The sequence below is a fragment of the Lacerta agilis genome, chromosome 1 (genome assembly GCF_009819535.1).
Source record: "Lacerta agilis isolate rLacAgi1 chromosome 1, rLacAgi1.pri, whole genome shotgun sequence".
Taxonomy (NCBI): domain Eukaryota; kingdom Metazoa; phylum Chordata; class Lepidosauria; order Squamata; family Lacertidae; genus Lacerta; species Lacerta agilis.
The window spans coordinates 22,255,534-22,281,245 of NC_046312.1; the positions used below are offsets into that span (position 1 = coordinate 22,255,534).

Consider the following 25,712-nt stretch of genomic DNA (forward strand, 5'->3'; position numbering starts at 1 on the left):
TTCAAAGCTACTTTTAACACACAAAAATGAATATCATATACATTAAAACTAGGATACAACTTAATTAAGAGTAAATTATTATTATGGTTATGATTATACCCATACCATCTGACTGGGTTGCCCCAGCCACTCTGGGCAGCTTCCAACATATATAAAAACACAATAAAACATTAAACATGCTGAAGGTGGTAGTTAAACTGCTCTTTTATCAGGGAAAGGAGTGGTTTATCATTCAATACATTTCACTACACCCTCCATTAGGGATGGCTAACCTGTGGCCCTTCGGTTATGATTGTTGTGCTCAAACCACATCAGAGCACTACCAGTTGTCAGGGATGATGGGAGTTGTAGTCTAGCAGCACCATAAGGTTGCCATCCCTGCCCTATGTTCCTGCTTATTTATCTGAAGCACTGTAGAAGTGGTGGTTGCAAGTGGATGGCTACAAGAAAAACACTTAGGACTATCGAGGAACAATAAATTCAGAGAATCGTACAATGTTATGGAAGCTGGCGTAATCTGTTTTCATCACTGGAAAGAAGATTGTGAATGGAGGCAGAATATTGAAGGTAGTGAAACTGTGCTAAAAGAATAAAGAAAATGCTTCTGTGAGATACTTAGAGGCAGTGTTTGCTCTTGGATAGGAATCATAGGGACCATCATTCATATTTGGAGCCAGCCCATGCTTTAGACACAGAAGGTTCCATGTTCAATCCTTGGCATCGCCAGGGTGTGTGTGTGTGTGTGTGTGTGTGTGTGTTTTAAAGGATTTTGTAGCTGACAGTGTGAAATGCCTTTCTTGCCTGTGATGCTAGTCACCAGAGTCATAGAAAATATAGGGTGAGATAGACAAACAATCTGTCCTGTTATTATAAGGCAGCTTCTAATGTTCCAGCCGAGTTTGGGACACGAGCGCTGTATACCGTGGATTGAGAAGGAATTTGTCCTCCAGCTCAGATTAGATTGGCTGGTAATCCTGCCTACATAAAACAGAGAAATGAATTGCTTGCTGTTTATGAGGCACATAATCCCAAGATCTGTGTCAGCAAGACCCACATGCAGTCAGGCTTGGGAGGGTTTAAATTGTTTGTTTTGGAAGCAAACAACACTCGGAGCTGACACCACTGCTACTTAGAGAAGTATACCTAACATACTGTACAGACATTGATATTTTTACACAGTCTCACAAGGCAAGGGGTTGCAGCCATTGGACACTTGCTGTGTTTAGAAACTGCAAACTGAAACCAGTCTATGTGGCCTCATAGAAGAACTAGAAGACTGGACCACTTGCAGTTTCTTTAACTATTGGAAGCTCCCTTCCTACATCTTGACAAGAGAGAGTAGGGAGTCTTGGAGACTAGATTCCTTATCACTGGATATTAAGTTCCATATTCATCTTGGGTTGTCTCGCATGTGATCTGATCTGAACAAAGCAGGAGTTAGGAAGATCCCATTGTATACATTTATCTGATGAAAATAGGAATGCCCTATTCAACAACAACAACAACAACAACAACAACAACACTATTATAGTACTACCACTACTAATGATAATAATAATAATTTTTAAATATTTCTACCCCGCCCATCTGACTGGGTTTCCCCAGGCACTCCAACATATATATAAACATAATGAAACATTAAACATTTAAAACTTCCCCATACAGGGCTGCCTTCAGATGTATTCTAAAGGTTGTATAGTTACTTAACTACTTGGCTCGGGGGCCGCATAGTTCCATACCCTCCAACATTTCCCCAATGAAATAGGGATGTCCTAAGGTGAAGAAGAAGAAGAAGAAGAAGAAGAAGAAGAAGAAGAAGAAGAAGAAGAAGAAGAAGAAGAGAGGAGTTTGGATTTGATATCCCACTTTTCACTACCCGAAGGAGTCTCAAATCGGCTCACATTCTCCTTTCCCTCCCCCCCCCCACAACAAACACTCTGTGAGGTGAGTGGGGCTGAGAGACTTCAAAGAAGTGTGACTAGCCCAAGGTCACCCAGCAGCTGCATGTGGAGGAGCAGAGACGCGAACCCGGTTCCCCAGATTACGAGTCTACTGCTCTTAACCACTACACCACACGGGATCAAATCAGAAAGCAGGACGGCTTCTGTAAATCCGGGACTATCCCTGGAATGTCTTTTGGAAGGACATCACCCCTTGCTTGATTAAAAGCTGGCAAAATCAAATGGTGATTTAACAATTTGAAATATAGGTTACAAAAATATTTTTGAAAATTAATGTTAGACAGGCACCCTTGCTATACTTTTTAAAGATGCCAGCCAAAACTTTTATTTCAGCAAATTTATGCAGACATAGATTATGATTATTTATATTTGTTTTTTAAATATTGGTTTTTATCTGTGTGTTATTGATTATCTTAGATTAATTGATGTGTGTAGATATTTTATTAAGAGTTCATATATATATATATATATATATATATATATTCTAAGTGAATGAAACATTAAAAACTACTGTAAAAAATAAGCCTCACCATATTTCAAACAGAGCAGTAAAAAATATTCTAAATCAGCAGATTAAAATCAATACAATAAAACAGCCATCTGCAAACCCAAAGCCTTCTTCAAAACGAAGTGGTGTTTTTTTTAACTAGCCATTTAATTTATAAGGGAACAGCTGGAGACAACTGATTCCAAAACAAAACCAGTTAGGTAGTTTTAAACTCTGAACCTAATGATCATAGAGGCCTCCCTTTTTGTATAATGTGCAAAGCTTCAAAGTGTGCTAAGGCAGTGCTTCTTATTGGGGGACCTTTCTACTCATACTGTTGAATGATGCCTCGGACTCTTGCCCCAAGGGTGGATGCATCTGTCAAGTTCGGTTTCTCTCGGTTTCTCATTTGGCCAATCTTCAGTGCGGTTCCATATCAGTTTTCGCTTGGTCCCCCCCCCCCCCAGCTAGTGAAAATTCATTAGCATTTTGCTGTTTGTTTCTCCTAATATATACACATTTTTAATGCAATTTTGTCTAAAGCATGTATTTTTGCAAGCTGTTTTCTGCAATGGAATTGCAGTGTGGTGTAGTGGTTAAGAGCGGTAGACTCGTAATCTGGGGAACCGGGTTCGTGTCCCCACTCCTCCACATGCAGCTGCTGGGTGACCCTGGGCTAGTCACACTTCTCTGAAATCTCTCAGCCTCACTCACCTCACAGAGTGTTTGTTGTGGGGGAGGAAGGGAAAGGAGAATGTTAGCCGCTTTGAGACTCCTTCGGGTAGTGAAAAGCGGGATATCAAATCCAAACTCCTCCTCCTCCTCCTCCTCCTCCTCTTCTTCTTCTTCTTCTTCTTCTTCTTCTTCTTCTTCTTCTTCTTTTCTTTAATATATGCATTTTTATATATACTGCCCCCATGGCCTTTTCGGTGGCTGCTCCCAGACTTTGAAAGTCGCTCCCTAGAGAAGTTAGACTGGCTCCCTCCTTGCTGTCCTTCTGCTGGCAAGCAAAAACCTTTTTGTTCCAACAGGCTTTTGGGAACTGACTCCTTTTGATGGGGAGGCTGGTGCTCTGCTGTTTTTGTTGTGATTGTCTGTATGTTTTTAATTAGGGGTGTGTGTGTGTGTGTAGTTATAATTATATTACTGTTTAATTGTTTTTTAATGATTGGTTTCCACACACCCCTATGTTTTCAGCTGTTCTTATTTTATCTGGCGTGGTCATGTACACAGCATGGAAGATGGCAGGATCCCCAAGGATGTGCTTTCCAAGGAGCTGGCTTCAGACATCAGGCCTGTTGGCAGACCATCTCTGCCTCACAAGGATGTCTGCAGACATGACATCAAGGCTGGCAACATTAACCCCGCTGTGTGGGAATCCCTTGCAGACGACTGGAGTGCCCAGAGACAAACAAGACAGTAAGGTCGAGTATTCGCAGCAGAGGAGGAACGACTGCTGGGAGGAGCGCAGAGAGAAGAAACACCATGGTGCATCTGCATCAACAAAACCAAGGGCCTTCATCTGCCCCACCTGCAATATGTCTGCCACATTGGTCTCTGCAGCGACAGCGGGAGCTGTAACTCTCCAACAGCACATTCTTCCATTGTCTCCCGAGACAGGCAGATGCCAACATTCAGCCTCCTTGAGTCCTTGGCAGGCAAAAAGGCTGTGAGTGGGTGTGTAGAATATATATAGAGAGAGGGGAGAGGGAGAGAGGGAGAGAGAGAGAGAGTGTGTGTGTTAGTTGGAGACCTGCATTACAAAATTCGGAGAAGTGCAAATTTCAAAGGTTAGCAGTTTTTGTTTTGGGGGCTTGGGTAATGTTATGGGAAAGGGACCCAGGTGGCGCTGTGGGTTAAACCACAGAGCCTAGGGCTTGCTGATCAGAAGGTTGGCGGTTTGAATCCCTGCCACAGGGTGAGCTCCCGTTGCTCGGTCCCAGCTCCTGCCCACCTAGCAGTTCAAAAGCACGTCAAAGTGCAAGTAGATAAATAGGGACTGCTCCAGCGGGAAGGTAAACGGCGTTTCCGTGCGCTGCCCTGGTTCACCAGAAGCGGCTTAGTCATGCTGGCCACATGACCCGGAAGCTGTCTGCGGACAAACGCCGGCTCCCTCGGCCTATAGAGCGAGATGAGCGCCGCAACCCCAGATGTGAACCAAACCAAATCCCCCCCCCATTCCTAGCTCCTAAATCCCATGGCAAAATGGGAAATAAGAAGAACTGTGGGCATGAGACCATGCACTCCTGTTTCTGTTCAAATAAAAGCTGGGTTTAACACACAGTTGCCACTAGCCATGTCTAGGCTGCCTCCCAATGAATTGGCCTTTCCTCGGACTAGAACAGACTGCTTTTTATCTGTCATTGTGGGAGATCTTTAATTGTGAACCATAAGCCCCAGTCAAATTGAGAGAGCCCCTTTGCCTATTCAGCTTGAGCTGCTTCTTCCCAGGCTCCTCTTTAGCGGAGGAGCGCACCTGCTTTTGCGTCCCACTGGCAATTGGGCTTTAACAGTTGCAATCTTTTAAATGCACTTAAGATACCAAGAGCCCTAGGAATCCATTACCACACAATCTGGCATCTCTGTAATAGTTCTGTGTTGTCTCCGAGCCAGGAATCTCAGGTTTAATTATATCGTTTTGCCACTCATTAAGATTTTGAGCCTTTGAGCATGTCGGATAAGGATTCATATTTTGCTTTCTCACAACTCGAGACCATGCATATTGATTTTGAGGGTCTCACCCTGCAATTTTTTACTCGTTTTTAACATGCCAAACATCTTACATACTCCACGGGAGCAGGAGATTTGCTAGATGTCTCTGAAAGGCAGGCAAATAAATTTCCTCCAGACTGGGTTACCTGGGGATGGTGGTTCTTCTTGACTTGCCCGAAGCATGTGGCTTTGTTGGAAATGAGTCATCCAGTATATCTTACTCCAGTTGCCCACTTGTCCTTCAAGATCTGCTTGGCATTGAGCCTATTGTGGATCCTCTTGTTTCATGTTTATGAACCACTGTGGGGTTTCCCCCCCAGCAATCACAGGAATTTCAAGTAATATAAAACTGCATTCCATCAAAATCTGATCTTTGCCTCCATCACTCTCCCTCCAGTTGTTCATTTTTCTTCGTGTTTTCAGATCACCATAGTAAGCTGTCAGCAGATATTTGTTTCATATTGCATAGTAAATGTATTTTTAGTTTTCAATACCTACTTCACCCAAGAGTATAAAAGATCAGGGTGATTCATCGGCGTCCAACAATAAGACCACAAAGGTGCACAAAAAAGCACCGTTGCTGGAAACCGCAATAGCAAACCTGAGTCATGGGGACTTGAGAATTGGCCTGATACCTTTTCAGAAACAGAGCCAGACAATAGGATTGGCAGAGTCAGATCTAGAGAGCAGATGTGATCCAAATATGCATTTATATATTCCCAGCCATTTTGCCTAAATGCATGCCTCCTTGAATTTGTTTCTGAATGTATACTTATGTGCTTGCCTCCTGTTATCTACCTCCTTCTTGAGCTAAATCTGTGGGCCATACAACATTATCCTATATGGAGTCAGACCATTGGTTCATCTATCTCAGTATTGTCTACACTGACTGGCAGCAGCTCCAATGAATTCAGACAAGCGACATTCCCAGCCTATCTGGAGATGCAGGGGGTTGAACCCAGAACTTTCTGCTTGCAGGGCACAAGCTCTGCCACTGAGCTAAGGAGTTTTCTCAACATCATATCAACATCACCCCTAGCATCTTGTCACACTTCTGATTTCTGACACCTGCTTCAGTGTTTCAGGTGAATGTTCAAAGGGTATGTGTTTAAATCAGTCTCAAGTCCCAGCATCTTTGTATCCGTCTCTCTCTCTGTCTCTGAAATTAAGCCCAGAGTAGAAGAGCTCTTGGCAAATTATCCCTGGAAAATCACTGCATCTGGGAGAGATTTCAGGTATGCCTTTAAAAAATAATAATGTTTGCAGCATGCATGGAGGTACATGGGCTTCCTTTCTGTCCCATAATTTCCCATCCAGATAGGAAACGTTGCTCGTTGGGTTTGACTTGCACCTATTTTGTAATATTTGCAACCAGGTCTTTCTGTGAGATCTGACAACATGCTAAAATGCTTTAAAATACAAAAGCAGTTATGGCCTGCTTATTGACCCTAACTAAAATTAGGGCAAGGGTCATAACCAAGGGGTACAGCATGTGCTTTGAACATTTGTTGTTGTTTAGTTGTTTAGTCGTTTCTGACTTTTCGTGACCCCATGGACCAGAGCACGCCAGGCACTCCTGTCTTCCACTGCCTCCCGCAGTTTGGTCAGACTCATGTTGGTAGCTTCGAGAACACTGTCCAACCATCTCATCCTTTGTCGTCCCCTTCTCCTTGTGCCCTCCATCTTTCCCAACATCTGGGTCTTTTCTAGGGATTCTTCTCTTCTCATGAGGTGGCCAAAGTATTGGAGCCTCAGCTTCAGGATCTGCCCTTCCAGTGAGCACTCAAGGCTGATTTCCTTAAGAATGGATAGGTTTGATCTTCTTGCAGTCCATGTCCATGGGACTCTCAAGAGTCTCCTCCAGCACCAGCATTCAAAAGCATCAATTCTTCGGCAGTCCGCCTTCTTTATGGTCCAGCTCTCACTTCCATACATTACTACTGGGAAAACCATAGCTTTAACTATACAGACCTTTGTCGGCAAGGTGATGTCTCTGCTTTTTAAGATGCTGTCTAGGTTTGCCATTGCTTTTCTCCCAAGAAGCAGGTGTCTTTTAATTTCGTGACTGCTGTCACCATCTGCTGTGATCATGGAGCCCAAGAAGGAAAATCTGTCACTGGCTCCATTTCTTCCCCTTCTATTTGCCAGGATGTGATGGGACCAGTGGCCATGATCTTAGTTTTTTTTTTATGTTGAGGCATTCCCCTTTACACAGCCTCCATTTCTTCCCCTTCTATTTGCCAGGATAGGAAAGGTGGCTTATACAGTGAAGCAATTGGTCCATCAAATTCAAGATCATCTACTTTGACTGGCAGTGGCTCTTGGGGATTTTGTCTCTCCCAGGCTTACCTGGAGATGCTGGGAATTGAACTTGAGAACCTTTGGCATGCAAAGCTCGTAATTTATTACTGAACTATGGCCCTTCCACAAAGTCCCAGATTCCACCCCTGGAGTTTCAAGTTAAATGGTGCGGTAGGTTTAGGCATCTTCTGGAGGCCCTGGGGAGCCCTGTCAACCAGAGTAGAGAATATTTGACCTGATGCATCAATGTCCTGACCAAATCCATGTAACACATATCCAGAAGCCAGTTTGGGACAAGCCATTGCAAAGTGAACAAATACAGCAGATAGCAGGAAGAGAGCAACCTTCAGCTATTCAGTGATGGGTGCGGCTTTTCAGTTTGGGGGGAGTGCAAATGAGGACGTGATGGAGACATATAAAATGACGCATGATATGAAGAAAGGTTTTCTCTCATAATCCTAGAACCTGTGGGTCATCCCATGAAGCTGGATAGTAGGAAATTCAGGATAGACAAAAGGAAGTAGTTTCTCACAGAATGAATTATTGGATGCCATAAGATGCAGTGATAACCACCAACTTAAACAGCTTTAAAGGGGACTAGACAAATTCTTGGAGATAAGACCATCAATAGGTATTAGCCATCAGGGCTGTGCACACAGACCCTCCAAGCGCCCCTGCTTTCCAGGGGCAGTCCTGGATTTATAGAAGGCATTCCGGTTTCTGATTTGGTCTCAGAATGTCCCGCTTTTCCTTAGGACGTCCTTATTTTCATCAAAGTAATGTTGGAGCGTATGGAGTTCTGAGACCCACCCACCCCAAACCAAGGAGATAAGTCACTATACAACCTGTAGAATACATCTGGAGGCAGCCCTGTATGGGGAAGTTGTTTTATTTTTTTATATATATAAAAAATATTTTTACATATGTCAGAAGCCACCCAGATTGACAGGGGCAACCAAGTCAGGTGGATGGAATATAAAAAATAAAATGATGGTGATGATGATGATGATGATTGTTATTATTATTATTGAATAGGGTACCCCTATTTTCGTTGGAGGGTGTGTGCCTACAGTATCAGAAATAATATGGTACTGAATACCATCTGCTGGGGAGAACAAGTCCTGCTTGTGGACTTCCTACAGGTACAGTATCTGGTTGGTCACTCCAAGAGGAGGATGTTGGACTAGATGGGTCTTTGGCCTGATCCAGCATGGCTCTTCTTACGTTCTTATCCTTGGATAATATGGGGGTGTTTGTAATTATGTCAGAGGTTTCATGTGGGAAATGGTGGTAGGCATGTATATATTCAGCCCCATGAATAGTCAAAAGTGGAAATAGTTAAGAAGTGCTTTGCATTTGGTGTAACCAAAGCCATTTCTAAGATTTTATGCTTTTTCTTTGTCTGTATCAATTCTTCATCTTGCCAGTTGGCATGCCGAATAGAAGCAGAATTTCCTCTACCTTCTTGTTGCTGATGTAAATATTTTGAAAGTTCCTGGTATATTTTTCTCAGGCACTAAATTAAAAAAAAAATGCTGAGAGAGATTTCTCTCTGTGTATTGCTTAGAGCAGCGAGTGTCGTAGGAGGCGGGCTGTGAAGTCTGCAGATGGAAAGCGGATTATAAAAAATCCCTCGAAAGCACATGTCAAATCTGTGATGATAATGAACCAAAATTAAACACAGTTCAGTCTGATATGAATCATCATCTGGAAGTTTAATTGGAATCAAATGATCTGCCATTGTTACTGTAACAAAACTGGGATGGATGGGAAGTGGAAAATAAATCGTTATTGCTGTCCAGATTATTTGATTGGCAAGAGAGAGGGATTTCTGGAGGATGGGCTTTCATAGGGGTGAATTCTGCTAAACACACACACACACACACACACACACACACACACAAAAACACCTGGTGGGAGTTACTGATGTTTCAGCATTTTTATCTTTGCAGATTCCAGTATGAACTGACCTAATCCACTATTTTCCAGATTGTAGTATGCAGGTTGGGATTTACTTATTTATTTAACAATATTTATATACTGCTTAATTAAAAGAAACAACCTGGTTTACATAAAATAATATAAACTACTCAGAAGAGAATACCAGTAAAAGCAACAGTCCTTGAAAACAAGTAGATGCCATGCAATTATCCAAATATAGATTAAGATCAACTTTTTAGAAAAACGATATGCATAGCAAAGCTATTTGTCTGGGGAGGCTTGCCTAAACAGAAAAAGTTTTAGAGAGGTATTGAAAACAGGTCAACGAAGATGCTTGCCTCTCCAGCACCTTTTGCTCTTCCCGAATGTTCCAAAGCAGTTCTTGGCTCAAGAAAGAACTATGGCTGTGCATTTTGAGAGAGTGTGTGTGCGCTTTTAGAAAAAGAGTATTTTAGGAGGAAATGCAAATGTGACAGTGATCAGATGTGACAGTGGCATAGCCCAGAATGCTGCAGTCTGTGGTCCATAGTTTGTGGATTGAGCTGGGCACATAAATTTGGAAGTAGCGGTGGCTAATTTGTGACTTGAGAAGTGTCCTTGGAACACTGAAAGTTGCCTTACACCGAGTCAGACCATTGGTCCATCTAGCTCAGTATTGTCTACACGGACTGGCAGCAGCTTTCTAAGGCTTCAGCCAAGAGCTTTTTCCCAGCCCCTACCTGAAGATGCTGGGGAATGAACCTGGGACCTTCTGCATGCTGTACCCCTGAGCTATGTCTCCTCCTCATTTTTTAAAAAAATTGATATTGTAAGCTGACTTGAAGGCTACTTGAGGGGCCAAACGGCAGGCTATAAAGAATGTATTAAATAATTGAATAAACAAACAGATCAAATAACGCCCAGAGCATCTCAGTGTCCTCCCCCTCCCCACCACCTTCAAGATGTGCTTCTTGCTATCACACCTGCCTGATTCAGCCTTTTTGTAAGAAGGATCAAGTCATATATTGCCTGCAGCAAGGTGGGAGTTACTTTCCAGTTGTTGTTGTTGTTCAGTCGTTCAGTCATGTTCGACTCTTCGTGACCCCATGGACCAGAGCACGCCAGGCACCCCTATCCTCCACTGCCTCCAGCAGTTTGGCCAAACTCATGCCAGTCGCTTCGAGAACACTGTCCAACTACTTTCCAGTAGTTCAGTCCATTAACAGTCCAGCAACATCTCACTAGGGTAAGGGTGGCGAACCTCTGCCTCTCCAGATTTTTTTTTTAATACAACTCCCATCATCCCAGATTGTTGGCTATGTTGGCTGGGCTGGATGGGAGTTGGAGTCCATGTGGAGAGGCAAAGGTCCCTCCCAACTCTTCTGGGCTAGAGGAACTATGTGACTGGTGAATGACCTGATACCTGCCCATGCTGGCATTGGCCTTCCTGGGGTCAGGCAACTTTAATGTGGCAAGAAACCACATCTTTGTCCCTGCTCATTTCATCCCACCACCCAGTTGCTGCTGAAGTCACTTAGGATCAGTTAATGAAAAGGCATCTCCCGTGTGGCTCTGTCACATATATGTCAAACCTTAGCAACAACTTGATTTGTTTTGTTTTTGCAATCTCCGGGCTTCTTCCCATACTTGCCTCCTCAGCAGTTTCTATCCCCTGTTTTCAGATTTTACTCCTAGCTTCCAGTAGTTTCTGAACTCTTTCCCCCCATGAACCGCCTGAAAATTGCTGAGGGTCTTGGCAGGCTGCTTAATTTTCACTCTCTCGTGGTAATATGCTGCATGATTTTTAAATGTATTCCTATTGCTCCTTTTCTTACTTATAGATTAAGAGATCTTACACATTCTGTGGAATTCAAATTGTAATAAAATATGAGAAATAAGAGAAACAATAAGAATACAATTAAAAATCAACATGAATATGGCACAAATCCTCAAACACCTCAATAAAACAGTGGCTAATGAGCCATAGATTGGGAACTCCTCTTCTATAGCTTTGTCCTGAAATTTGCCAAGAGTTCTACGCTGTTTCCATGTTGGTCCATTAGGACCATTAAGAACACCTTGCAGAAACTAGCAGGGATTGAGGGCAAGTTCAATAAATCGGGTCCTCCCTTAAAGAGGGCACGTATTGCAGTGAGACTTGGCCACCAAACCGCTGTGTTGTGGGTGGGTTTAATTGACAGCCACAACACCCAATCGGTAGGTCCCTCAATGGATGGTTCAATCAGGCCAATGGGACGCAAGCTAAATGGATCAAGGGACCTATAAATGCCCATGCACATGACCCAGAGCTTTCTCTTTCGGTGCGTGCATCGGAACACCCGCCCACCCCTCCCTATATTTAGGGCTTGTGCTTGACCTTGCTATGCTGTCGTGTGTCGTCTGTCATTGGGACGGGGCACTGCAGGAATTTTCCCCACTTGGCTGGTTGGCTGTTGCCATTTGGGTTTTGCCTGCCGCATAGCAAACTGTCACAACTTGTAAGGTTAGGGATAGGCTCTGGTTCAGGTGATAGGGATGGGAGAATGCTCTTGCCATTCCTATGTGAAGGGTATTCCGTTAAAGGAATCCAGGGATTTGATGGTTTGTTCAACACCTGAGAGGGGGTTGTGCCCGTGCCTGAGTCCGGGGGGACATTTGGGTGGTGGATAGAGCATGTCCCCGGCTTTCTGCTTATCTAGGTGTTCACCCTTGGCTGACCTATGCTGGAACTCTGGGTCAGCGCTACCTGCGGAGCAGGGAGCTAGTCGAACCAGAGCCTATGCAACCAATCACTTGCTGTAATCAATAAAGTTGTGGCCTAAATTCTGCCAAAAACCAAACCAAAATTTGAGTCTTGTCTGAATTTATTTTGGGTAAGGTTAAAAGGTCTGAACACGCAAAACCTATAATTTTGGGGAGCAAAGTCAGGCACCTTCAATCTGCTGCTCCTCTTAGTTCTTGAGTGCTCTCATTAAAATTGCATGTGTGTCTGTGGCACAGAGTCCTTAATGCCTATTCATTTGGAAGCAGGTAAGAGATCTCTGTTGGCAAAACATGACAAGGATTATGGAGATGAAGCCTGTTCACAGTCACATTGTTAATGCTTGTAGCCCAACAGAGTGTCTTCCAACTTGAGTATTTTTGTGTAGTCTTTAGCTTCGGTTGCTGAATCTTGAATCTTCATTTTTGTCTGTGGTTTAGAGCAGTCCCACTTATTTTATGACCATTGAAGTGATAAAAGATTGTATTTATCCTATGATGAATGGGTCTGGTTTCACCTCGTCTGGTCAACTGCAGCATTTATTGAGGGGAAGGATGAGAATGTGGAGGTTAACACAGTATAGTGTTAGGCCTGTCTTCTCCAGTCTGGTGCTCTTCAGCTATTTGGGACTACATCTCCCATCATCCCTGGTCATTGGCCCTGCTGGTCAAGGCTGGTGGGGGTTAGGAGTCCAAAACATTGGGAAGCCACTAGGTTGGGAAAGCCGGGACTACAGAATGAAGAGCAGGGACCCACCATGCACCCCCCAGTCGAGGTATTTTCATCTAGATGCCCCAAAGAGTAAATAGACCGTGGCTTAAGCTTTTGACAGTCAGGACCTATTTTGTCAAACCTTAATTCATATTGCTAAGATACCTCTCAATTTCATTGGGGTGGGAGAATTGACTCCTTTGAGAGGACACATCTGGAAGGCACCACATCAGCCACCTCTGAGCTATGGTACCAAAGCGCAAAATACCCATCATTCTGGGTGTTATCTTTTGTTATACTAGCTATCTAAGTGCACAGAAATAAGAACCCAAAGGTGTCAGGGGGAAATATGTTTTTGCCTTCTCTGCACGCATAGTATGGGCAACAGCAGCTGTAGAATGCTTCCTTTTCAAGCTTAAACAGTAGTCCATGCAGAATGTCTTGCAATGGATGGTTGCTGCCATGATTGCCATATTCAGCTTCCAGGTTCACAGACAGTTATGTCACTCAATAATATCAGCTGCTGAGAGCTACAAGAGGAGGTTATTGGCTTCGGGTTTCTTTTGTGGGCTTTCAGAAGCAAACAGGGTGGCTGGACCAAGTGATTCTAGTTTGATTCTATAGCACCAAACCAAAATATGAGAAATTTGAGTGACTTTTCTAATATATTTTTGTGCATGCTATGGCTCATCAACAGAGCTACCAGGAAACTGTTAAACAATCTGATGGATTGATTCGTTCATTCCTTCAATCTACTGCTGTCTGGGGCTGATGAGATTTGGTGCCCAGGCACATCTGGAGGACCTAGAATTTGCAACCCCAATGCTGGTGCTGGACTAGAACTAGAGAGACCCAAGCTCAACTCAGCCTTGAAGCCCCCTAGGTGACCTTGGAGCAGTCACCGCTTCTCAGCCGAACATACCTTGCAGAATTTTCCTGAGCATAAAATTGAAGGTGGGGAGATCCGTGGACCCCGATTTGATTTCCTTGAAGGGAAGAGCAGCATATAAATGCAAAATTTAAATATGTGCTCAAGGACGGAACCTGGCACCATCAACATACAAAGCACTTTCCCACTTTACCTGTCCCCATTTGTGCATCTCAGGTGCCCCCAGTTAGGTAGGGCATAACTCTTTGCAACCAATAAAATGAAACTGGTGCGCATTAAGTCTTCGGTCCCCTGCAGAAAGTGAAGTTGTTTCTAGCATCCTCCCAAGTGAAGTTTTGGCAAGGTGTAAGAGGGCAGCCCTTCTGCCTCTTGGTTTAACGCCCGAGGCTTGCATTGTTCAGTCAATGTGTACCTGCAAGTGTTGCCATATACATATATCTATATAGTGCATTTGATCAGATGAAGGGGGGGGTGGGGTGGGAAGAATGAAAGCAGTCAGAGACAAAAGGAGAATGAAGATGAATGTTAGTGTTCCCCTGGGGTTCATGGCTGAAGGAATTAACACAGCTTCGCTCTCTACCCTAGCTGTGTTTGTTTCCATGGCAACAGCTACGTACATGTTTCAGACTATCTACAGTGACACAGTTGCAGAAATAGTAGCTTGCAGGTTTCTGATATCGCATCAGTGGGCAAAGCAGCACATACACTATCTTAAGTAAGTGTGAAAGAATTTTTCTCTCTCTCTCCTATATACCAATCTTAAGCTCTAGATTCAAATGTCTTAAGGTTAATTTTGTGCAAGCTCGTCTCAGGGAAACAGCCCCCGGACCCTTGCAATTCCGCTTGGGCCCTGCAAACGGCACGGTCAGAGTTGAAAGTTGCAGGAGGCTGTTGAGAAGTCTGCATTGATTCGGGCAAAAACGATCAAATTGGAGTGAATGTGGCTGAATGCAGACGAGGGCAATAGCTGTGGAATGAGATGTTTAAGAAGCATGTGGTCACGGCAAGGTTGCAGAGGGTGTTCCTTTCCGCCTCTCGCTCCCCTTTTAACTGTGTAGACAGAGATTGCTAAATTGTTGTAGCATAATAGGGGTTGACTGCAGAATGTTGAAAGACTTCAGACTTCGCGGTTGATATTGTGGATGTTTCCATCGCAAAGCTGTCTGCAGGTTAGAACGATAGCTGTCTGCCTGATCGCTGGCTTAATTTGGGGAGATTTGGAGCGTCGTCATCCTTGAATGCTTTTGTAATTTGTGAGTCTAGGCATTAGGCAATCCTGGTGTTTTTTTTAATTATTTTGCTGCTACTTCCCTCCCTGCCCCCCAGGGAAAACTGTTAACTGCTAACTGTGTGTGATTTCAGGCAAGGAAATTCTCAAATTTATATGAATGATAGAGTAAGTTTTAGCTCTGTGGATTTTAACTGTAATGCAGAGTCTGTGAAATTGAGTTGTGTTGCTGTTCCATGTGCATGGATCTTTGAATGTCAGGATATGCCGTACAAAACCCATGCATCTAACTTACTGTTTTGATTTTCCAAGAAGTAGCCATAAATAAGTGGTTGGAGAAGGCACAGGCTGGTCTCTCTCTGGACGGTTCCTTCCCTCCCCTTTGCATGGAATGTAAGGAAACTGTCTTGCACAGAGTCATTAGTCACTATCTGGTCCATCTAGCTCAACACTGTCTGCACTGATTGTTAGTTGGTCACTAGCGTCTGAGGCAGGAGTCTTTCCGATGGAACCTGGGACTTTCTGCATACACAGCATATGTTCTGCTATTGAGCCACAGCCCTTCCTTTGCTCTAAGCACTACTGCTAATCCACTTCTGTTCTCCCTTCCCCTAGACACGCACAGGGCATAATCTACATGGTGCCCCTTCTTAGCCTATGAAAGTTGTCAATCCCAAGCAAATATAGTGAATGTCCAAAACCTCAGGTATATGCCAAATGCGATAGTTGCTGATGTGTGATTATTTTTGGGGGTTCCCCGGACCCCGAATGAATCTGGAATTGCAGGAACTGGCATATAGGAACGCTGAGATTCACTGCAACGTAAACACCCCTGTTAACGATTATCTGTGCTGTGTTAAACCGGATCATTCCTGTCAGAGGCACAATTTCTCCCAGGTCCTCCTGTTGCATTAGGAGGATGCTTCAAACTTTTAATAGGGCGCATCAATCCCTACTGAACTTCTGCTTTGCATCTAGCAAGTTGCAGGTTTCAGTGTCACTCTAATCTCTTTCCCATTCTGGTATAGGTTGTCTGTTGTACAATTAGTGCCATTTTATTTGTAAGCCAAAGTCAATGTATGGCTTCCACCATTCATGGTTGGCACCAGGACCTGCAAAAATTAAGCCCAAAAATGGTGTTTGAAGAGCCTTCCAAGCTAGCTCCTAGCTCCAGTAGAGTTCCAGATTTTGCCTCCATGCTGTTCTACTGGTATATAAACAGAAAGGGTGAACCATCCAACTCTATAATTTCCTTTTTGAGGTGAGGCAACCAGAACTATACATAGTTTTCCAAATGCAGCTGCACCATAGATTCCTATAACAGCATTATTATACTGGCAGTATTATTATTATTATTATTATTATTATTATTATTATTGCCCCAATGTGCAGCACTTTATGCCCATGTACATGAAATTGCATTTGCCATTTTACTTCTCATTCACTCGGTCTGGAGAGGTCGTTTCGGAGCTCTTCTAAACTTCTTTAAAATATTTTTTCTAAACTTTTTTTTAGCTCTTCTGCTTTGTCAGCCGTTGTGGCTACTTATCAATACATGAGGATATACAGTTGCAATCGAAATTATTCAACCCCCCAATGCAAATTGGGTTTATTATCAAAATTTACAGACTTTCAGCTGTTTGCAATGAGCAAATCAAACAAAATCAAACAAAATAGTTCAACACAACGGATGCTTCAAGTGGTTCCCCCAAATTCAGCTGAAATTGCAACTTATACTGGCTTATACTGGCTTCTTCAGTCTCACTGTTATTTAAACCCCTGAACAGAATCCCTCACAACAGCACAAATACAACAGTTGTTGTGTCAAGCACATCTGATGCAACTAATCAGCGGCATCATTGCTTGCACCAGGTATGCCTGAGCTGGAACACATGAAATACCTGAACTGGCTAGAGGTTTGCTGAGTGTCAAATTTGGCTGCATGTTAGAAATAATGGCTAAGTCAAGAGAATGGTCCAAGAAGGTAAAAGAAGAGATCATCGCACTTCACAAACAAGGAGCAGGATACAAAAAGATCGCGAAGGCACTGAATGTTCCTACAGAAACCGTTGGAAGTATAGTTCACAAGTTCAAAGTTAAAGAAGGAACAGTGGTTCAGGAAGAGTCCAATGATGACTTTTTCCATTTCTGGTACCAGAACCATGACAGGCAGTGGAGTCACATGGCCCCATTCCACATCTGATGCCAGTTCTGTAGTTGAAGTAGCCCCTAATAATTTTACTGTTGGGACACAGACCATGGGGGGGGGGGAGTTGGATTTCTTAATTCCCCAAAAGGGAACATGTAGGTATAGCACATACAGTTTGCACTGGGCGACCTTTCTGCTCCTCCAAGCCTTGTACATGGCCTAAGGCCCTGAAACTTTGCATGCACTTCCAGACTTCAGGCTTGTGCTAAACATAGAACTATTACGCAGAGTTACATTGCATTGACTGCAAGCTCCGTGGTTGACTTTTTGCCCTTGGAAATTCAGATCCAGCTTTTCACTTTTGCATCTTTTCAATCTCAGCCAGGAAAGTGCAAAGGAAAAACAGTTCAGCCCATTGGTTTATTTGAGCTTGCCTTTTAGTGACTAGCCTAATATTTTGCCTTACATTAGACTGTAGTCCATTAGTTAAATAGGAATTCTGGGGAAGATGCAGCCTTTTTATAAAGAAATGAGCAAGAGAAAAACATGCCAACACCTGAATCACCTGATTTACCAAGTTGACTATTCCAGTGCAAATCACCACAGATCCAAATATTTACTGTGTATGCTCTGACTAGAATCAGAAAAATACTACTGGGATCATAACATACATATATTTTAAAGAAAAAGTATATTCTATTTAATAGATATTCTGATTGTCTTTTTATGTGTAGTTATGGCAAGTCTATTTCACATAACTTTCCAGAGGCCTTAAAACACAAGGCAGGCAGGCACTGTGAAGGGTTGGCTGGAGCCTCCATACCTAGGCAAGGTAGAACTGTTGTCTCAGCAATGTGCTGAGTCCTTCTGAAGGCAGGCCAGTCCAGTCCTGCTGTTGGCTTAGTACCCTCTGAGGAGCGGCCTTTTTTCCTTAAAGGGCTGTGACTTCACCCATTGGCTCCTGTGGTGTGGAAACAATAGGGGTTGCACCAGGAATCTGGCGAGTCCACCAAAGCACCTTATTCCAGCATGGAAGATCTGGCAGTGGAGGAAGACAGTGGTTCCTGAAGAGGAGCCTTCTGCCATCCATGGATGTTTCTAAGCTTGAGGCCAGTTGAGCTCAGAGAACATCACATCCATTCCTCTTACACTGGCATCTGTCCACTACAGGGACTTGCTAGGAACCTGTCAGGGATTGCCCGGCTCCTTGCGAGGAGAGGGAGAGGGGAGGCCCTACTCGGGAGGAGAGCCAGGGCAAGGGTATTTCTTATGAGGAGCGAGGGGAGAGAGGTCCTCCTCTCGAGGAGGAGAGGGACAGGAGGACTACTCGAGGGGAAGGGCTGGTTGGAGGTTCTGCTCACGAGGAGGGCAGGGAAAGAGGTCCTCCTCGGGAGGAGGACTGGGAGAGCAGCTCTTCGCGAGAGGAGGGCTCTCTACGTTACAGGGAACCCCAGCTGCTTCTGTCGACGGACTCCTCCTCTAGCATTTCCCCTGAGTTCTCTCCAAGGGAGGAGGAGGTGCAGGGGCTTGGAGACTCTGGGCAAAGACCCAGCACCACCAGCCAGAGAGGATCTGAGGAAGAACTGCCACTTCTGGCGCCAGCACAACATCGGGGGGTCAGGAGGCACCGCAAAAATCGTTTTAGGGTGCTGATACTTTGGTGTTGGGCGGGAAACCAGAGAGGGGCACTTCCAGATTCTGCAAGTGACTGAGCGGTCATGTTTTGAACTAGCTCTACACTGTAAATAGTAATGCACAATAAATAGTCTTAGCTACTGAAGGCTCTGTCGTTACTCATGAGCAACACTTGGGAATATCCTGACAGAACCCATATGGAGTGAAAACCTAGAGTGCATGGATCAGAAGTGCTGAAACAAGAGCTCCTGATTTGCACAATCCCATCTGAACACCCCATCTCAATTTTTGGTGGAAAATTGCCACCTTTTGTTATCTAATCCACTATGAACAGAGCCATTCATCATCTTTTGCTTATTATAACCTACTTACAAAATAGAACTTCCATCAGCCCCAGCCAGCATGGCCAAGGGTCAGGGATAATGGGACTTTTAGTCCAAAACATTTGGAAGGCCACAGGTTCCCTAGCTTGTAGGTTCTAAGAGAGGCACATCACTCTCCAGTGGAGTACACACTGCCGGTAGAAGATATGCACATCTTTCATTTAAGCTTGTCTTCCGTTAGTGATCTTTCCATTGAGAACCGCCCCTTCCCAACCCACTATGGAACACAGTGTTTGAAAGCCACATCCTTAAGTCGAACTGATCAGTAACAGTTTGCTCCACAGTCACTTGTAAAGTTTGCTTATATCAGCCACTTGGGGATGTTTCAGTCCTTGTCCTTTGATGCAGAGCCTTGGTTGTGAGTAACTTCTGCAGTGTTGCACCATGGTAAGTGGAGTGATGCGTCAGGGGTGTTTGAGCAAAGAGGATGATGCACCAATGCAAGGGTGCGATTTAGATGATCAGGATCCCATGCTACGGTTTTAAAATGAATATTCAGAATTTCAAACTGTAGAATGGTTCTTGTCATGAATAATCCTGCATTTTAAAATGTGCAAACATGTGAAAGAGTTTAATGGGAATGGGCTGTTCATGCAGCACTTATCAGTGACCCCGTGAGCCGAGGCTCAGTTCCTAGATAGCTGCTGTTCACTGGATGATCTATGAGGAAGCTGCATGGATGACCAATTCTGACAATAACTGTTCATATGCAGGATGCTGATACAAAACGTTATGCTGCTATTGGCCCAAAGCTGGTGGAGTCCCGGTTGTTTGACCTCAGCAGGGCTGACTTAAAATTGTGTTATTGCATTGCATCTCAGCTATTTAAGCTCACTCCATTTTAATCTTTGTTCAAAGAATGGACCAGAGTTCATTGGTTAATGCAGAAGTCACCTGTTTCAGTAGCCAGCATTTCCAGTTTAAAGAATCAGGTTTAGGGTTGCCATGTGTCCTCTTTTTCCAGGACATGTCCTCTTTTTGAGGGGTAAAATTTCTGTCTGGGTGATTTTTTTACATTTGCCTAAATGTCTCTGGCTATACTTTCTGGATGGGACATAGACATAACTGGTGGTTGAAGACTTGCTTCCTCTTTTCTCCTGCCCCCCTCAGCAATATATCGCAGCTTCTATACCCTACATATAGTAGGGGTATTTAAAATGAGAGTTGTTATAGCGTCCTCTTTTTTGCTCTTCAAAATATGGCAACCCTAAATAGCTGTGGAGAATTATCTCTGCCAAAGATCTTGGAGAGCTGTTTCTGGTCAAGAGAGACATACTGGATGAGACAACTGCTATTCATAGGGGATGCCTACTCTTTTATGTTACCCAAAATACAACGCACATAGATTTATGAAATGTACTGGTTTCACAGACCTATATTGTAGGAAGATAACCTAAAATGGTGTGCAGTCTCCATAGATGACAGATGCGTTTGGCTTCCATTCAAAAGCTGCCCATCCACTATTGAAGTATATTTGTAGGGCAATGAGTGGTGCCAACACCACTACCAAAACAACAGCAAAGAATGAGGCAGCCACAGCCATGGTCACGTCAAGCAGGACTAGGCCGTGTCCTGGTTTGGAGAATGTTGGGGAATTGTCAGCACTGTGCTCAAAGGCCCTTTGAGCTCGAACTGATCTTTCAATGGAAAGCTGAATGGAGGGAGGCCTCTGCCCTATCCAAACCCCCTCCAGCCCAGCAGATCTCAGGCTTAGATTGCAGCCTTAATTTAGAGCTGAGCTGAAAAGGGAGGCTGCATTCACACTATACATTTAAAGCACAATGGTAACACTTTAAAAAGTCATGGCTTCCCCCCCCCCCAAATAAATAATAATTATGGGAGCTGTGGTTTGTTAAGGGTTCTAAGAGTTATTAGGAAACTCCTATTCTCACAGAGCTGCAGTTCCAAGAGTGGTTTAACAATCAATCACTCTTCCCAGGGAATTCTGCCAATTGGAACTCTGTGGAGGGAATAAGGTCCTCCTAGCAACTCTTAGCACTGTTAACAAACTACAGCTCCCAGAATTCTCTGGGAGAAGCCATGACTGTTTAAAGTGGTACCATTGTGTTTTAAAATGCTGGTATAGCACTTTATGGGGACCCAGGTGGTGCTGTGGGTTAAACCACAGAGTCTAGGGCTTAACGATCAGAAGGTCGGCGGTTCAAATCCCTGCAACGGGGTGAGCTCCCGTTGTTCGGTCCCAGCTCCTGCCCACCTAGCAGTTCGAAAGCACGACAAAGTGCAAGTAGATAAATAGGGACCGCTCCGGCGGGAAGGTAAACGGCGTTTCCGTGCGCTGCTCTGGTTCGCCAGAAGCGGCTTAGTCATGCTGGCCACATGACCCAGAAGCTGTCTGCGGACAAACGCCAGCTCCCTTGGCCTATAGAGCGAGATGAGCGCCGCAACCCCAGAGTCGGACATGACTGGACCTAATGGTCAGAGGTCCCTATACCTTTACCTTTATAGCACTTTATATAGTGTGAATGTGGCCTTAATCAACATTTTCTTTCTCCTTCCCACATTTAAATACACATCCCCATTTGGACAGTATTTCAGGGGGACATGAAGGAAGGGAAAGTATTCAGAGAGAGAAGGAGGGTGCCCTCCGACAGGCATGCAGGTACCTTGCCACACTGCCACAGCATTCCCCGGTACTTGGCATTCCAACAGGGGTGTTCCAGAAAGTAACCTCTTTACAATGCTGATTAGCTGCTGTTTTGTTTGAAATTCTCTCTCTCCTCCTTCTTCTTCTTCTTCAGAGGAATCAGAGATTTTGCACAGAATGTTCACTTCAGAACATCCAGTCTAAATACATCTAACAACATTTGATAGCAGTAGCAGTGGTATCTAATTAATATCAACAGCGGCCATAGAAACAATTCCCTGAAAACCACCAGCAGGAATGCTAAAGATGTATTCACAGTGATATCTCCAATGATAATTTGGTAGCAGTGGCTCATTTCATCTATCCCTTTAATGAGGAGGTTCATCCCCCCCACCCCCACCCCAGGTGCCTGAGAAACAAACAGACACAAGGCAGAACCATGCTGGTGTACCTAACCCAAGAACCATCATGTAGACCTCATTCTTGCCCGCTTAATTCCATTTCTTTTCTGAGATTTTAGCTCAAAGCACCTCCACGAATGATAGCAGTAATACACGCTGATGTGCAAAGTGGTTTTGCTGTGCCTTAAAGAAAAAATCTATCATTTATTTTTTTAGCCAGCAGTAAACTTGATAGAGCACCTTTTAACTGGAATTCTTGTTTTGCTGTGTACACTTCTTTTCCTCTTCCCCGATAAAAGGGTAAAGTGCAACCCAGGTTTCAGAGAGGGATGGATACCTGATTAATCTGTCTGCCAGGTGCATATGGAAATAAATTAGCAAATGGTACATCTGGGATTGAACTACTGCAGAGATGATAAATTATTGCCATCTTCCATGGCTGTATTACTGAGGCATCAGTGAGTTCTCTAGTTCTCACTGAAAGGCTGATCGCATAAAATCACCATGCTTCTGGAACTAAGGCAGCATTTTAGGTGGTGTAAGCAATTCTTAAAGGCTCCGAGGCCCATTTTTATTAGACTTACGATGGGCTACTGTCTAAACAGCCCTTCAAACTTTCTTCCTGTACAGAAGAATCTTAAACCTAGAATTTTAGCATTAACCTTGCAGTGTTTGATGTCATTTTGGGGGGGTAGACTTGCCTACTGCCATTAAACTCAGACCTTTCGACCCAAGGACTCTTGTGTAAGCGTGAGAGGGAAATGATGGCATGTGATCATCTTCTCTGGCATACATCTCTGCAATGAAACGGGAAGCCATTCAGTGACTGTAAAGGTGTCAGCCTGGAGAAACTGCCCACAAGCTATATTGAAGAGCTGGCATCAAGGAGAAAGTCAAGCCCTCTCTGTGGCCTCATGCAAACCTCCCAGAGGCTCCTCATGCTCGAAGGAGGGATGTTGCAAGGATTCAAGTAGGGGCAACCACAAGGCAATTTGGACTGTACCCTTGTATTCGCGAGTACAATAGGAACACAGGAAGCTGCTCTATACCAGGCACACCATTGGTCCATCTGCCTTAGTATTCAGACACTCCAAGTGTGCTGTTTTCCAGGGACGGTCCCGGTTTTACAGAAGCCAATCCGGTTTCTGACTTGATCGCTGAGCCAGGGAGATAGGTAACTATACAACCTTTAGAAGACATCTGTATAGGGAAGTTTTTACATGTTTAATTGTGTTTTTATACAGTCCTGTTCTCTTATAATGGCAATGGCACCCACTTGAGAGGTGCCAGGACTCATTTCCAGTGAGTTCCAGCTGAAACAAAGCCCTGTTTTTATATATGTTGGAAGCTGCCTAGGGTGGCTGGGGCAACCCAGTCACATGGGTGGGGGGTTGTTGTTGTTGTTGTTACTATTGTTATTGAATAGGACGTCCCTATTTTCATTGGAGAAATGTTGGAGCGTATGCCCACATTGACTGACAACAGCTTGCCAGAGTTTCAGATGAGGGACACTCCCAGCCCTAGTGTCAGGCTTCAGGGAATTCTATCCCTCCCATGGCTGGCAGCCAAGAAGCAAATAACAAGAAGAGTTCTTACCAAACCCTTTATTCAATATTCACAGAGAGGTTTTGAAAAGTGCCCCTCCATTCCAGTAATGGCGTTACTCCGAGTAAGGTCCCACCCCCTCCGTCTCACCTATTGTACGTCATCCCTGCACCAGCTGATCTGTGCTTTCTGCCTCTGAGCTTTCTGTTCTACTACTCTCAATGCACGCCAGGTCCTGGGAGGGGGGGCTGGCATGCTTTCAAAAGACACTGTCAGTTGTCTCTCTCCTAGTTCCTCCTCCTCCTCCTCCTCCTCCTCTTCTTCTTCTTCTTCTTCTTCCTGCTGCTGTTGCTGTTGCTGCTGCTCTCCCAATATTTCCCAGCTTCCCCCCCTGCAGCCTCTGAACTATGACTTTCTGCAAACCACTGTTGTAAATCTATACTGTCCTCTTCTCAGGAAGGTTTGGAGGGGCAGTCCACACCATTCCTCCTCAGCCCAGTCCCTGACACCCACTTGGAGATGCCAGGGCATGAACCTGGGACTTTTTGCATGCAAAGCTGATGGTCTACTGCTGAGTGATGTCCCTTCCCCCCAATGGATACTGTCTGCCTTGTAGGAAGGAAAAAGAGGGTGTTGGAGGGAGACAAAGTCTACATCAAGGCCTGCTGCAGCCAGACTTACCTCTCCGCACCACAGGGCCAAATGATACCATCTGCTCTGTTGGATGGAACATCTGAAGCTGGCTCCTGTGTTTGTGGGGCTGCTTGTTTTGTTTTGCAACCACGTGGCTCTTGGTGTATCTGTTGTGCTTTATAGATGATGTTACCCACCTAGAGGACCTCGTCAAAAACCAAGTTAGTGCTTCCCCAGCTTTGGGAAAGAAGTGGGTGGGCTCTAGGACCCTGCCAGAGCCTTGTACCTCCTTCCCAAACCCCCAGCACCTCACTTATCTGGTTTTGGGAAGCTAGCACAAGGACTGGGTGGGTGTGTCAAATTTTGGGCTTGCTCCCCACCCCACATGTGCAGCCCACAGGTTCCATGTTGAAGTTCTCTTGTGGCCCACTTGGTATAAAAAGTTGGGCAGCCCTGTTCTACATTTCTTGTTGCTGTTGGTCTGTGATTTTGCTTGGAAGTTAAGCCTCGTTAAGTTGTTCTTACAAATAAATCAAGTCAAGCAACAAGTGTGGGTCTTTTACACTTGAGCCCTATGCATGTCTGCTCAGGAGTAAGTCTCATTTAATTTGATGGAGCTCTGGGTAAGTGGTTATATGAGTGAAGCCTTAGTCCTGCCACGTGACTTAAAGGCATGACAATTTTTCATTTTTTTTCATTTTTCATTTTTATGCTGCCTTTCCACAGTTAAGAACAATGCTCAAGGCGGCTTACAACATGACAAGATTTACATAATTGCAAAAGTCATAAATAAATAAACCACATCAAAAAAATACACAACAAAATGGAAAAAAAATTTCCCACATAAATCAAAATCTAAAACACTGAGATCCAGCGCCGAGGGCCTTCTGGCGGTTCCCTCACTGCGAGAAGCAAAACTACAGGGAACCAGGCAGAGGGCCTTCTCGGTAGTGGCGCCCGCCCTGTGGAACGCCCTCCCATCAGAAGTCAAGCGAATAAACAACTACCTGACATTCAGAAAATACCTAAAGGCAGCCCTGTTTAGGGAAGTTTTTAAACTGTGACTTTGCATTGTATTTTGGTATTTGCTGGAGGCCGCCTAGAGTGGCTGGGGAGACCCGGCCAGATGGGCGGGGTATAAATAAATAAATAAATAAATAAATAAATAAATAATAATAATTAGAATACAGCATTAATATCACAGTTTAAAATGACATAGGTAAAAAATAACAGCAATTTAAACAAAAACAAAACAAAATGGAGCCCTCTCTGCCCAGCAGCAGCGGCAGCGGCGGCAGCAGTCCTTTATAGAGCCCATCAGGCCCCGCCCTAGGCCAGGTGGTGAGTGGCAGGACTGGGGCCCTCGGGGGCTGAGCAGGGGAGACAATGCC

General features: G+C 44.4%; 1 protein-coding gene across 1 annotated transcript in view; it reads left to right on the forward strand.

Moving 5' to 3' along the window:
• Nucleotides 1-14,434: 14,434 nt before the first annotated feature.
• FOXN3 (forkhead box N3) overlaps nucleotides 14,435-25,712 on the forward strand; it is a 184,663-nt gene continuing 173,385 nt past the window's right edge. The window contains exon 1 of the mRNA XM_033141408.1: nucleotides 14,435-14,457. The gene's annotated coding sequence lies outside the window, so the exon portion shown is untranslated. The remainder of the gene's footprint in view (nucleotides 14,458-25,712) is intronic.